Source organism: Globicephala melas, chromosome 15 (genome assembly GCF_963455315.2).
Source record: "Globicephala melas chromosome 15, mGloMel1.2, whole genome shotgun sequence".
Classification (NCBI taxonomy): domain Eukaryota; kingdom Metazoa; phylum Chordata; class Mammalia; order Artiodactyla; family Delphinidae; genus Globicephala; species Globicephala melas.
Window position 1 is genome coordinate 7328965 of NC_083328.1, and position 11816 is coordinate 7340780.

An 11816-nucleotide genomic window follows, 5' to 3' on the forward strand; every position below is an offset into this window, starting at 1 on the left:
AGAGGGACCTTATAAAAACACAATTCTCAATTTATCTGGAACCCTTTAATGCCTTCTCATTGTCCTTAGAATAAAGGCCAAAATCTTGTAGCGAAGCCTAGAAGGTCCTCTCAAGTCTGCTCTGTGCTTACCTCTCTGCCTCATCTCTCCATCACTGCCTCTCCCTGTTAGGCCTTCTTTCAGTTCTGAAACCCCCAGTGGCCACAGGCCCTCTGCACATGCAGTCCCCTCTATCTGGAACATCTTTCCCCTCTCCCTTTGTTTATATGGCTCATTCATTCATCCATTCATTCATGACTTAATTCATTCAACAAATACTCATTGAGCACCTGCTATGTGCCGGGCACTGTTTAAGTGCTAGGGATCAGTGCCGAATAAAGTTCTTGTTCTCATGGAACTTGCATTTTAGTGGGGAAAACAGAAAAAATACTTGAACAAGTAAATACCTAAAAACACAATAATGGCAGGAGTTGAAAATGCTCTGAAAACAAATAAAGCAGGGGAAAGGGATTGTGAAAGAAGAGGATACTATTGGAGGAGAGCTCAAAGAAGCCCACCCTGGAGAGGTGACACCTGGGCAGAGAACTGAAGGGCGTGAATGAGCCATGCAGGTAAATGGCAGAAGAGCATTCCAAGCAGACAAATAGGCAGGTGCAAAAGCCTTAAGGAAGGAACGCACACGGGTTGTTGAGAAAATGAGGGCAGAGAGGTAGCCAGGGGCAGATCATGTAAGGCCTTGTAGACTCTGGGAAGGAATCTGGATTTAATTTGATGAGTGATGGGAAAACACTGGAGGGTTTTGGGCAACACAGTGAAATGATCCATCATAAAGGGATCCCTCTGGTGGCTGCTGTGGTGGCCCAGGCAAGAGGCAGTGGTGACCTGGTCTACTGCCGCAGCAGTGGGGGAGAAGGGGTTCAGGGTATATGGTCAGAAGGGAGAGTCAGCAGGCTCTGCTGATGGATCGGATGTGTGAGAGGGAGGTAGGGTGACAGATAGGTTTGTGCCCTGAGTGACCTGGTGAGCTCCTACTGACCCTCAGTTCTAAGCGCTAAGGCTCTTCCTTAGGGAAGGCCTTCCCTGGCATCCAGACTAGGTGAGGTCTCCTGTAGAGATGCAGAGCATTACCAGTCCTACATTTCCAGAATATAAAACGATAACCCGCTCCTTCCTTTCTTAGTTTGCCCTGCGTTTTTGTGAGCCACACAAGTATTGGTCTGGGTGTGGTAATAACATCTGCCAGGAGCCAGAGACTTTATTCTGCTCTCGTCTCTTCTTTTCCCCCATAAAGGAATGCTCACACATGACCTGTGGTCCAAAACCATACCAGGAAGGTATGAGTCCATTTGATCCATAAGGAAACAGAGGCTCAAAAAGCTTAAGTCATCTGCCCAAGGTCACAGAGCTAGAAGTGGAGGAGCTGGGATTCAAACCCGAGTCCTGCTTCAGCTTCCGCGATGAAGAGTCAGTTAACGAATAAATAGAAAGAAAGGATATGACAAGTGTGTAAGTACTCTCTAGTTTTTCATCTTTAAAAAATGTAGGTGTAAATTTGTAATTTTTTGGTTTTGCGTGGTAGAGGACTTCCCTTAAGCAGTAGATGAATGAGGAAGGAAAAACTCAGATTAATTCAAAACAGGCAAAACAATCCTGACAAACCATTTTTTTAGTAAAATACGGTAGTAAAATTGACAACAAAACCCCCCAAACCACCACCAGTGCTGCTGAGATTGTTGTAAAACTGGTTTCTGCCTCTTGGCAAGCGGCCTGTATTTTTAGTTCACACTATGTGTTAGTTTCTAATTATTGTGTGATGAGCTGATAAATGCCACCCTCCTGTACTAGACTGGAAGCGACAGGAGGGCAGGGTCTGTCTATCTTGCTCATCTTATGCTCCTGGAGCTCAATGCCTAGCGCCAGTAGATACTCAATTTGTAACTGTTGCATAAATGGATATTGTTGTTGCCATGATTAACTTTTTGGAAGAGAATCAGGCAATATATAGTAAGAGCTATAAGATAAAATATTATTTAACTAGTAATCTACTCCTGTGAGGAAAAAATATTCAACAAAAGCCAAAAAAAAAAAGAAGAAAGAAAGAAAGAAAAGACATGAAGATATTCATTCCTTAAAGAAGATGTGGTACATATATACAACGGAATATTACTCAGCCACAAAAAGGAACGAAATTGGGTCATTTGTAGTGACGTGGATGGACCTGGAGACTGTCATATAGAGTGAAGTAAGTCAGAAAGAGAAAAATATCGTATATTAACGCATATCTGTGGAATCTAGAAAAATGGTACAGATGAACTGGTTTGCAAGGCAGAAATAGAGACACAGATGTAGAGAACAAATGTATGGACACCAAGGGGGGAAAGCGGCGGGGGGATGGGGGTGGTGGTGTGATGAATTGGGAGATTGGGATTGACATGTATACACTAATATGTGTAAAATAGGTAACTAATAAGAACCTGCTGGGCTTCCCTGGTGGCGCAGTGGTTGAGAGTCCGCCTGCCGATGCAGGGGACACGGGTTTGTGCCCTGGTCCGGGAGGATCCCACATGCCATGGAGCGGCTGGGCCCGTGAGCCATGGCTGCTGAGCCTGCGCGTCCAGAGCCTGTGCTCCGCAACGGGAGAGGCCACAGCAGTGAGAGGCCCGCGTACTGCAAAAAAAAAAAAAAAAAAAAAAAAAAGCCTGCTGTATAAAAAAGTAAAATTCAAAAAAAAAAGATGAATACCTCTGATCTAGGAATTCCACTGCCAGCTATTCATCAGTGAGAAACTTGCACAGGGGTAAAAAAAAACCCTCAAACTGCAAACAACCCAAATACCTTTTATATGAATTTAAGAATGAATACTTTATGGTATATACACATAGAAATGAATATAGAACATTGAAAATGAAGTACAGACACATTTATCAACATGGTAGATCTAAAAAAATGTAATGCTGAATAAAGAAAATTTATTGAAAAAAAGATAATTCATTCCTGCATATCTGCGAAGGTAAACAAACAAAAAATGCACCAAGGAATGGTTTTATTAAATGATGGCGCACCAATATTACGTTACATCAATATAATAATAAACAGCCTTAAAGTCATAGTCATCTGGATTCTAGGTCTGTGGCCGATAATACTCAATACAAAACAAAGTATGTACTTCTCAAATTCAGTCCTGTGAGTGGGCAGAAAAGAAACGGACATTTTTTGTTGGTGGAACTAAAACCTAGAAGTGGTACTTGGTGGCAGATTCCCTCCCTTGACTACACCAGAAATTGGAGCTTGTTCTGGACTTCTGCCTTACAGCATCTTGTCAGTGGTCAGCCCAGGAGAAGTTCTCAGCAAACACCCACTAAACAGGGTTCCACTACTTGTGTTCTTCCAATCTTCAGTGATCTGTCTCTTCTACTTCCCACTTTCATCTACTATCTAATTAGTTAGAAAGTCCTATCAACCGCAAATTGATTTATTCATCCATCCAACCAACATTTGTTAAGGGTCTACTGTGTACCAGGCACCCTTCTAAGTGCTGGGTAAGAGAAATGAACTAAACAGACATATTCCTTCCCCCATGTAAGTTACATCTTAGTGGAAGAGAAAAGACAGCTAACGAATAAATACGTAGGCAGAGGTGATCTCTGCCTCCGTTCTGTCGCCATTCTCTAACAGCCTAAACGTGTTTTCCTCCTCCAACCCAGCCTGGCTGCCAGCTGCATTTTAAAGTGCAAATCAGACTTATCGTCTCCTGATTAAAATACCGTCTAGACTACTCAGGACATTGTTTAAATTTCTTATGCATACGAAGCCCTTCAGGATCGCCTCTGCTTACCTCTCCAGCTTCATCTCCAGGCACCCACGCACCCTGCACACGAAGAGTTTTCGTGGGACGGCCACCTTTCTTCCACCCGGAATGTTCTCCAACCGGAGATCTCCACCCACCAAACACCTGAGCCCCTACGTGGCCCGCAACTAGCAGCCGGGCTCAGGGCCGTTACCCTCCGGGACATCTTTCTTCTATCCGGCCCCCGCGCCTCCAGCCCCTAGGAGGTACAGCATTTATCACCGAGTCCTACAATCCTTTATGTGGACAGGGGCCGTGTCTTGTTCATCTCTCTGCCAAAGGGCAGACACCCAAGAATCGTTCGTGGGGTGAATGAAAGAGTAACGGCAGGCGTTCTAAAAAAGACGCTAAGAACCTCGGAGACGTTTGCACTTCCGGGTGGCGGTTCGGTCGGCACCCGAAGATGGGAGAAGTGGGTACAGGCACCTCCTCAGGGGCTGCTCTAGGAGAAGTGCTCGGTGATCCGGAGGATCCGGGGAGCCCCGAGGGGGAAGGGCGCGGCGTCTGCCTCTGCGCAGTAGTCGCCCTCCGTAGGGAGGCGGAGCCGAGAGAAGCCTGGGGCGGGGCGCGGGAGGAGCGGGGCGCGGGAGGGGCGGGGCGCGGGAGGGGCGGGGCGCGGCGCGACTGAGAGGTGGAGGCGGCGGTGCCGAGGCCTGGGAGCCTCGAACCTCATAACTCGCCCTTGTGCCCCGGGCTGAATGAAGTCCTGCTTTCTAACCCATGCCCCAGCGAGGCCCACTGTAAATTAAAATTTACCTGTTGCCTCCTTTAGAGGCTGTCTTGGCTCGAAAGTATGTGATGAGTGCACACAACGTGCCCATGAATCACCTGGGATCTTGTTAAAAGTGCAGAGTCAGATTCAGGAGGTTTAGGGTAAGGCCCAAGATGTTGGGTTTCTAATAAGCTCCCGGAGGACGTTGCTGTGGATTCTCCAACACACTTTGAGGAGCAAGGGTGTGAAACAGTGGGTTTTTTTGGTTTTTTGGGTTTTTTTGGCTGCATTGGGTCTTCGTTGCTGCGCGCGGGCTTTCTCTAGTTGCTGCGAGCGGGGGCTACTCTTCCTTGCGGTGCGTGGGCTTCTCATTGCGGTGGCTTCTCGTTGCAGAACACGGGGCTCTAGGTGCATGGGCTTCAGTAGTTGTGGCGCGGGAGCTCAGTAGTTGTGGCTCACGGGCTTTAGAGGGCAGGCTCAGTAATTGTGGCTCACGGGCTTAGTTGCTCCTTGGCACGTGGGATTCTCCCCGACCAGGGATCGAACCCATGTCCCCTGAATTGGCAGGCACATTCTTAACCTCTGTGCCACCAGGGAAGTCCCGAAACAGTGGTTCTTAAATTCGGTCCCCCAGATTAGCAGCATGGGCATCACCTGAGAATTGTTTAGAAATGTGAATTATCGAGCCCGGCTCCACACCTGCGGAATTAGGATACCTGGGGATGGAGCCCAGCAGTCGGTATTTTTACAAATGCTGTAGGTGGTTCCGATGCACGCTGGAGTTTGAGAACCACTGGACAGCGGAAAAGTCAAATTGAGCCTCATTTCTCTATAGACTTGTGACTGTGATCAATTTGCCTTATCTAGTTAAGCTTCAGTTTCATCAGCTGAAAAATCAGGATGAAAATACGAATGCCTTCCTAGTGAATCTGTTATGAGGAGGGAACATGAGATAATGATTGTAAAACACTTGGCACACATAATAAACATTTTATAATAGTTATCAGAGCCTAGAGAGCTTAGAATAATTTCACTAGTGTGACAGGGGCAGAAAAAGACTTTAAAAGAAATGAGGAATGGGGGGAGGTGTGGTAAGCATATGGAGAAATGACTTTACTCTTTCAGGCCACTGAAGTGGAAAAGACAGGGCTGCAGTGGTAGTTACCACAGCAATGTTACCTCTCAGCCATGGTGATTATCCATAAAGCCATTCATTTAGACAATGAATAATTTCATTTAATTTATTTGGAGTGCCTCTTCCAAATGAGTGAGTTTCAGAGGGCAATAACAGACAAAGTTCCCCCCCCCCCCCAACAAACAACAGATGTACCTTAAACTATTTCGGTGTGATTTTCCTACTTGTCTGTTCTGGGAATGACATCGCCTTTGCTGTTTACCACTTTGGTCTTAGGATTTGGAAAAGGGAAGGAGGCAAAAATCAGAAAGAGGCAAGAGAAATTTCTGGATCAGTGAGTTTTTAATTCAGCAATGAATTCCAGCTGCCAGAAGAAGAAGTAGAATATCTAGTTGGAGGGAAACCTTCTCAACACATTTTACATTTCATCAGCACATTTTATCAGCATTACCCTGATACCAAAACCAGCCAAGGACACCACAAAAAAAGAAAACTACAGGCCAATATCCTTGATGAACATAGATTCTAAAATCCTCAACAAAATATTAGTAAACTGAAGCCAGCAATACATTAAAAGGATCATAGACCGTGATCAAGAGGGATTTATTCCAGGGATGCACAGACGGTTCAACATCCAGAAATCAATCAACAAGATACATCACGTTAACAAAATGAAGGATAAAAATCATATCATCATCTCAATAGATGCATAGAAAGCATTTGACAAAGTTCAACACCCATTTATCATAAAACTCTAACAGAGTGAGTATTGAGGGAACATACCTCAACATAAGAAAGCCTGTATATATGAAAAACCCACAGCTAAAATCATACTCAAAGGTGAAAAGCTGAAAGCTTGTTTTCTTTTTCTTTTTTTAAAGTGAATGGTTTTTATTATTTTTAAAAATATATTAATTTAATTTATTTATTTGGTTGTGCCAGGTCTTAGTTGCAGCTCGCGGGCTCCTTAGTTGTGGCATGCAAACTCTTAATTGTGGCAGTGGGATCTAGTTCCCTGACCAGGGATCGAACTCAGGCCCCCTGCTTTGGGAGCACAGAGTCTTAACCACTGTGCCACCAGGGAAGTCCCTGAAAGCTTGTTTTCTAAGATCAGGAATAAGACAAGGCCACTTTGGCCACTTTTATTCAATGGTATGGAGATTCCTCAAAAAATTAGGAATAGAAGTACCATGTGACCCTTCTATCTCCACTTCTGGGTATTTATCTGAAGAACACAAAAACGCTAATTCAAAATGCTATCTGCACCTCTGTGTTCATTGCAGCAGTATTTACAATAGCCAAGATATGGGGGAATGGATAAAGAAGATGTGATACATACACAATGGAATACTACCAGCTGTAAAAAAAAGAATGAAATCCTGCCATTTTCGGCAACATAGATGGACATTGAAGGCATGCTAAGTGAAATAAGTCAGTCATATATAAAAAGAAAGATACACTGTCCACATATTCTCATCAGTAGGACCCTTTATGGTCATCTGAAGGCTTTACTTTGTCTATTTCCAGGCTCACAACTGCTGAACTGCCTTTTTCTGTATAGTTTGCCAGGATTATCTGAACAGCAGGGAGTGTAACAAATTGGCACATTATAGGAGTGAAAACGTTTTATACATTTAAATCATTAAACCCTTATCTCTGTTCTCTTGATCTTGACCAACAACATGCCACGGAGCTTACACGGCTATAGGGAAAATAAAAGGGCTGCATCTCTCTAAAGATGGGAAGCCCCAGTCTGGACATAGGGCTTTTGTTTTCAAAGAAATCAGGTCAATTATCAGAGGACCTATCTGGTTAGCATGGAATTTGTTTTAAAATGATAATGCTTTCATTAGGGTAGTTGAGAAATAATATTTTCACTAAACTTTTGAATCACTCTCCGCCTGCTGAAGACCTAGGGTATAACTTCCTCATATCTTATGTCACCTATTTCTTCTATAATCTCAGTCCCAGGCTCACCGCCTGTGTAAGACTCACTCTTCCTGTTGGGTCTCTCTTTTACTCTCATGCTACAACCACAATCGCAGCACTTATGACACCAGATGTGTGGGGTTTTCCCACACCGAGCAATTCTCTGTGACACCAGCTGGGTGTCCTACCATTCACTTCAGTTCTGACGCTAGAGTTAGCACAGACCCTGCAGGTGACAGGCTCAGTCCCACAAGACTGGCCCCCCCAACTTTAGATGCCAGTCTCAAGTGATAGTTCCCCAGTTTACCTGTAACTCCTGTCTGACTTGGCTACAAAGTGAAGGTTCCCATGAGCGTCCCTCCTTGGATTCGACTCTGCTAGAACAGCTCACAGAGCACAGGCAAACACGTTTACCAGTTTATTATATAATAAAGAATACAGCCAGATGAGAAGATACGTAAGTTGAGGTCTGGAGGGGTCCTGAGCTCAGGAGTTTCTGTTCCCTTTGAGTTGGGGGTGCACCACCCTCCTGGCACATGGACTTGTGCATTAACCCAGAAGCTCTGTGAACCCCAAACATTTGGGATTTTTAGCGAGGCGCCCTCATGTAGGCATGATGGGTCATTAACTCCACTTCCAGCCCATCTCCCCTCTCTGGAGAATGAGGGTGGGGCTGAAAATTCTAGGCTTCTCATCATGTCTTGGTCTTTCTGGTAACAAGCCTCTCCTTCAGGAACCCACCAAGAGTCATCCTATTAGAAAAAAAGACGCTCCTGTCACTCAGGAAATTCCAAGGGATTTAGGAACCCTGTGTCAGGAACCAGGGTCGAGCACCAAACATCAGAACAAAAGATGCTCCTACGCTCCTAGTGCTTTCATTAAGAAATTACAAGGGTTTTAGGAGCTCTGTGCCAGGAATAGGGGGCAGAGACCGATACATTTATTTTCTATTATTTCACACTCCCCTAAACAATACTAGCATGATATTAAAAATAATCCAATTTATTGAATATTCTAGATTATTATTCCGATTTCTCACTTACATTGCTTTATTTTCCTGGTTGCTACACTTTAATTTCACACATGAATTCAAACTAATTAGTGTATGAGGAGAGTATTATGGCAGGTCTTTCACTGAAAGTTGTGAGTTTTTTTCTTTTTTTTTAAAGTGTGTAGTTTTATCACTTTCAAGTACTGTAAATTGACCTGGGTTAGTATTAATTAATAAAAACCCTTGAGGGTCATTTTGTAATAGGAATGTTCTTTACTAAAGTAGTGACTATTTGTAGATAAATCAGTATGAAAAAAGATGCTTGGAAGTTGTCAGCTCACTTAAATAATTTAATTATTCCCTTGAAACCTGTGTAGTATAGTGAGAAGGCACCATCAATTTCTGGTAACCTGGGGAAATAGGAGGAGGTGACATAGGTCACATTTACTTTAAGATAGTAATTAAGCAAAACATGATGCAAAGTATATTTTTAAATGTAAATGTTTTTCATTAAAGCGTTCATTGTTTTTACACATGCATTCACACATTCATTGTTCTATAGACATTATTCAAAAGTATAAAACACCCTTTTTTAATTTCATTTATTCAATAAACTATGCATGATTCATGCAAAATGATCGTTAGTTTCAAGCCTTTTTCAGTGATTTCCTCCTCATAAGTATGAACTTACACAATGATAGAGCAACAAAATTAGCTGCTTTGACACCTACTGTTGAAGAAAGCAAAAATATTTATTGCAGGGCAGGGGTAGGTAAAAGATTTCTAACCATAATCTACCAAGAGCTGCAGGAATTATTCATACCCTGAGCTAAATAGCCACAATCAGTATTCTTGTTAAGTGAAGTTTCATATGTAAAACACCTTTTAAAACACAAGTACAAGGAGTTCCTGGGCAGTCCAGTGGTTAGGATTCGGTGCTTTCACTGCTGAGGCCTGGGTTTGATCCCTGGTCGCGGAACTAAGATCCTGCAGGCCACTTGGCCAAATAAATAAATAAATAAAAATAAAACACAAGTACAATAGTTTGAAAACCAAAATATTTTTTAAAATTTCATAAATTGCTTGACAAAGAAATAGCCATGCTTCTAATAGTTAGAATAGTTTGCTATCTGTTTTGAGCTGAGCTCTGTTTTTTTTTTTTTTTTTGCGGTACTCGGGCCTCTCACTGTTGTGGCCTCTCCCGTTGCGGAGCACAGGCTCCGGACGCGCAGACCCAGCGGCCATGGCTCATGGGCCCAGCCGCTCCGCGGCATGTGAGATCTTCCCAGACCGGGGCACGAACCCGTGTCCCCTGCATCGGCAGGCGGACTCTCAACCACTGCACCACCAGGGAAGACCCTGAGCTCTGTTTTTATAAGAGTAGAATGAAGTTGGTCACTGAACACACCATCCTCTTTGCTCCCTAATAGTCCAGCAGACATCCAGGGTCCTTGACCTGGGGGTAGGTGACAGTATCTACACTTGGGCTTTGAAAGGGTTCGTGAACTCCACAAAATTGTATGTGGGAAAAAATGTATACACATATATGCAAATACATTTGGGGGAGAAGAATGGGTTCATAGTTTTCAAAAGATCCTAAAACTAATAACTATAGGAAAGCAAGGACCTTTGTACGTCATGGGGAAGGGCTCCATAAGACACTGAGAAAGCATGAGGGCCAAGTCAGAAGAATCTGTTTTGGTTAACTGGGGAGGCCTCATGACAGAATCGTGCCTGCTGGCTCTAAATCACTGCAGCCTGGTCATGGCTGTGCCCTGTAAACCTGGCCCCTCCCGGGGGCTACGTCTCTGCGTTGCTAAGGAATATCTGAGATGAGTAGTAGCTGGGTAACTCTGCCGAAGGTCCGAATTTAATCTGTAGTTTTAGGGTGAATTGGGAGGATGCCAGTGTGATGAGAGCTACATGTTTGTTTCATATCTAACGTTTAGAATTTTATAGCAGGAATGAGCTGAAGACCTTTAATCCAGCCACTCGTGTTTTAAGTGAAAAAACAAGATTAAAGAGGTGAAGTAACGTTCTCAGAGCTCCTAGGTCTCCTGGTTCTCGGTCCACAGCAGTTTTCCTATGCACTAATATTTCTTTTGATACGTGGTAGATCAGCTTTTTAAAAAAGTAATTCTGACGCACAATCATCTGTTTCTGGTAAAAAGTTAGGTAGCTCAGTCCTTCTTGAAGAAGAATGTCTGCGTGAGCTAGATTACTCAACATGTTCCAGTCTCGAAAACATCCCCTCCCACCACTTGGAAGTGTTCAGATGCTAGAAAGGATGTTCCAGAAGGCCAGCTGTGACTAAAAGCTGAGCAGAGGCTGCTTCCTCTGAAAAAAAATGAGATCATATCAAGCTGGGCAAATCTGAGAGCCAGCTAAGACATTGAGCCTTCCTAAATGTCAAAATTGTGAAGGTATTTTTAAAACATTGGGACTCTTCCTGATTTAACAGCTGAGAGAAGATGAAAGCAGTGGAAAAGCCCAAAGAACTTTGGAGTTTAGATAAATCTGTATGTGCTTGGAAGCTCTTTGTTCAATGTGGAATTGCCTGAGCTTTATGGGCTGAATTGGAAGCCCCCAAATTCATGTGTTGAAATCCTAACCTCCAGTCTCCCAGGATGACTGTATTTGGAGATAGGATCTTTAAAGAAGTAATTAAGTTAACGATGAGGCCATTAGCCAATATGACCGGTGTCCTCAGAAGATGAGGAAATTAGGACACGGACACACAGAGCGGAAGTGTGAGGGCACAGCGAGAAGATGGCCACGTACCACTCAAGGAGAGGGGCCTCAGAAGGAACTAACCCTGCAACACCTTGATCTTGGGCTTCTAGCCTCCAGAACTGGGAACCCTTCCCAGTTTGTGGTACTTTGTTAGGGCAGCCCTGGCAAACTAATACAACATGCAAAAGTCATTTTGCATGAGAAAACTCGTTTCTTTTTCTAATTACACAAAAATCTTCTTTACGAAGCCTTGGTAAGTGCACAATGCAATCCTCCCTTGGGTTCTGTTCCAGAGCCTTCTGGACCTGATTCCCAGGCAAGCCTTGTGCACCCCTGGCCTCTCTGATGGCTTCTGCCATTCTCTCTGAGTGTGGAGTGCAGAGAGAGTTTTTCAGATACTGGAGCTTAACTCCAAAAGGCACTAAAACAAAGGTCTTTGCACACCTCCTATGATCGCCAGGGTTCTGTG

The 11816-nt window shown here is 43.8% G+C and overlaps 1 long non-coding RNA gene across 1 annotated transcript; it reads right to left on the reverse strand.

Moving 5' to 3' along the window:
* Window positions 1-1648: 1648 nt before the first annotated feature.
* LOC115861348 (uncharacterized) lies at window positions 1649-4329 on the reverse strand. Its single transcript, XR_009559091.1, has 2 exons — window positions 3836-4329; window positions 1649-2667 (listed from the first exon to the last, which is right to left on the reverse strand). It is a non-coding gene; the product is annotated as an uncharacterized lncRNA (long non-coding RNA).
* Window positions 4330-11816: the final 7487 nt, after the last annotated feature.